This window comes from Callorhinus ursinus, unplaced genomic scaffold, assembly GCF_003265705.2.
Source record: "Callorhinus ursinus isolate GAN/ISIS: 27379988/994484 unplaced genomic scaffold, GSC_fseal_2.0 scaffold54, whole genome shotgun sequence".
Lineage (NCBI taxonomy): Eukaryota > Metazoa > Chordata > Mammalia > Carnivora > Otariidae > Callorhinus > Callorhinus ursinus.
The window spans coordinates 11,362,321-11,366,255 of record NW_027397116.1 but is presented as its reverse complement, the minus strand read 5'-3'; positions in this window follow the sequence as shown (position 1 = coordinate 11,366,255).

Sequence of the window (3,935 nt, the reverse complement as noted above, 5' to 3'; positions counted from 1 at the left end):
ATAAACCCTAACCAAGAGGTAGCTTTCTTTTCATAATTCTGAGATTTGGGGGGGAAAAAAAGATTTTTAGTTAGAAATTGCATCATAGATAGTTGAATATAGTATTTTTCATTCATGATTCACGTTGCTGTTCACTCAAGCTGATGTACACCTGGAGTTGTACATTCTTTATAACTATGTATTAACATATATTTCTAAACTCTTTTAACAGCTCCAAATCAAAATACTAATGCCATTTCTGTATCTCTCAACCATTATCAGATTACAAACTATACAACACTGATGATTTTAAATGAATAAATGAACTTAGGAAACCATACCTATTTTGGGCCAACATCACCCAACCCTACTGCTACAGTTATCATATTTTATTATTTTTTTCTTTGAAAGAATATTCCCCAGACTAAACTGTGAAAATTTTTAAAGCAAGGATTGTGTTTTACTGTATTTTTGAATTTTTGTTATCTAGTGTAATCATAAAGACTCCATGAATGCTTTTAGATAAATTAGTGGATATGTGATAGATTCACTGCCTATGGATAAGTAACTAAAACTACTAACTTGGTTGGTATAAATTTAAATAATCTAGATGTGAAAGATTTGGTATTATAATACTAATGTCCTCAGCCATTCATTTACTTTTTAGTCAAATGAATGGCAATCACTTTTGCATTATGTACCTAAAAACTGTATGTGATTGCTAAGATTTGAAAAGAGGAAAGAATTTTGCTGAAATGTAAACATTCATTGTGTTAAAATGAATTAGTGAAATCAGAAAAATTTACTGGCATCATTCTATACTATGGAAATAGCCAATCATCTGAAATAGAAAACTTCGAGATGAAAACTGAATTTTTCTTTCAAACATCTAAATATTTTCAAATGACCAAAGGGGAAAAGGAATCTTGTAAGACAATGGTAATTTAAGGAATGTGTAATTAAAATTAATATGGTAGTGCATACTTTATGTTATTTCTATATTATGTTACAAAATAAAATAGAATATAAATAAAAAGTTAGGCTTTTAGAGTTTAGGTATCAAAAAATAAAATAATCAGGTGCCTAGTTCTCATTTTTGAAAAAATTAAATATTTCTCACTGTTACTTAATAATTAAAATTGAGCTAAATAAATTAAAATTGAGCTAAATACTGGGTTCCCAAATCAAAAAAAACATTCACAGAGGAAACATCAGCAATTTTCCTGAATGCCAGGAGAACAAATTTCTCCTAATACTTAAAGTTATTAACATAAAAGGACACTTAAGAAAAGAACAATAGAAAGTATGCTGTTTCTATATTTTACCTCAAAATTGAGTATTTTGAAAATACACCTGGACATTATTCTCCATCCAAAAAATGTTAACTTAGCTATCATTTTTTTTAAGACCTGACATAAGGCAACAATCTCTCTAGGAATTATTGTATTATGGAATTTACTTCTCTTGTTGGAAACGACATGATCTTTGAAGGCGTATTTTGGGCTGTGTCAGATACAGGGCTAGGTAAAGCCAACAGATCCAAAGGTGAACAAGATTGTTCTTGCCTTAAAGAAGCGCCCCATAAATTGGGGATAAAACAAAATATAAACATCACTATGGAAATATTTGCCAAATTTTATATACCATCCTCTTGCTTTATATCACTATCAAAATAACTCTCCACATAATCTGTATCAAATTCTACACTGTAATATTCCTTATTACTTATTTCAACTCTAATTAAATAAACATCAGTATAATTGTCTTCCTTACAAGACTCTTCACTGTGGCCTTCTGCTTTTTTCCCTACTCAAAACAGGGACAAAGCCTATCTCGTTCATTGATGCCGTTGTACTCAACGTACAATGCCGAGCATAATACCAAGAACTCTGTCCAAGAATTAAATCTCTGAGACACTTAATCATCTTCACACAAATAATTTATAACCCCTTTCTCGCTTCAGAGCCTCATGTCCAAATTCCCACTTTCATCTTTGTAAATATAATTAAACAGTACAACTCCTATTTAATATCTCACCTCCTTTTATAATTGTCTTATCTTTTACCTCTACATGTTACAAATTCATCAGTATGTTAAGCATATTATTGGTTATTTCTGACTTACTGTTATTGATAAAAGTCAGCAATAATTCTCATCATTGTTCACCTGTACAAAACTTTTTTTTGTTTTGTTTTGTTTTCCTTCTGGTCGCTTTCAAGATTTTAATTGATTTTCCACAGTTTGACTAACTGCCCTCAATGTACCTGGTGATTATATTTATCCCATTTGTGGTTTGCTCAGCTACTATAACCTAAATGTAATTTTCAGAGAATTTTAAAGGTTTTAGCTGTTTATTTTCCAAAATGTTTTCTCTGTCCCAGTGTGTTATTTGTTATTATCCCACTCAGGTCCCTGACACTGTTCATTTTTCTTCAAGCATTATCCTTATGTTTTTCAAATTGATAATTTCTACAGATTTGTCCTCAATCTACTGGCTCATTTTTTGTCATCTATAATTTTAATTAATTCTAGAATTTATTTTCTATTGATTATTATTGTCTCTAGTTATCTGATAAGATTAGCATTTGTAATTAATTCACATATTCTTCCTTTAATTAAGTTATTTATAATGGATGCCTTAAATGTGTATTTGCTTAGTCTAACCCCATACCATTTCAGATTTGATTTTTATGGACTATTTTTCCATGTCTATGGATTACATATATACATTTGTTTCTTTGTATGATCATTGATGGGGGTAAAAGTTTTATTGAGTTAAATTTAACATACCATATAATTAAACCATTTATTTAAAATGAACAAGGCAGTTGTTTTTAGTATATTCACAGTTATGCCATTACCATAATCAATTTAAGAATATTTTCATCACCCCTAAAAGAAACTATGCATCCTTTAACAGCCATTCTGTTTTCCTCCACTAATCTACTTTTATTCTCTGTAGATTTTCCTATACTACACGTTTAATAAAAATGAAACCATACAATACATGCCTTTTATGATTGGCTTTTTTTCCATTCGTGTTGTAGTATATAACAATACTTCAATTTGGGGGGGTGCTTAAAAAAGGAGATATTATTTATTTTGAAGTTATTAAAATTACCCCAAACCCCTATTATATATACATCTTAATTTTATAAAGCAGTATTTCTTACTGTGGGCCATTAAAAAGTTCTCACGACACTGGGAAAACTCGTGGCCATTCAAACCCTGTAGGGTTTCCCTTTCTTCATCTGTAAAAGACAAGTTGAACTAGATGATTCATCCCTTTTTCCATTAAACTATATGTATATTTTATATACACCCATTATGTGCCTGGCACTACGCCCAGCATTATGGCTCTTAAGAAATCTATAATTTTATAGTCCTTTATCAGGAATTCATATTTAGCAGTTGTGTTAAATTCCAGACAGTGGACGAGGCTGAGATTGCAAAAGAATGTTCACGAGGAAATGCTGTGGAGAGGCGGATGGGCATGTGGGTGCGAGAGGACTAAGTCTTAGTGTTTTAGGGTCGGGCTTCACAAAAGAGGTGGCCTTTGAAGGGTTTGCCAGCTAGGGTAAGTTGTGGGCAAGGCTAAATTGGAAACCAGGAACCTTCATGGTGGACACGCGCTAAGATAGGGGATTTTACCTTTGAGATGCGTTTGCTGTCTGGACTTTTCTGCAGACAACCAAGGTGAGCACGGAGGACAAGCGAGGCTAGCCGAAAGAAAAGATTTCAGCAAAAGTCTAAGACGAAAGGTGCCCCACTGTACACCGGGGAGAGGAGCCGTATTGCAGGCAGTTTTGCGGCTGAAATATTTGTAAAAGGCACCCTCAACGCCTCCACGAACTCCATGAAAGATCTGAGGTCTTTTCCTTGGGAATTCTGATCCCTCTCTTCCCACCATCCTGGCCATCACACCGCCCTTGTCTCACCCTCTCAGGGCACCATGT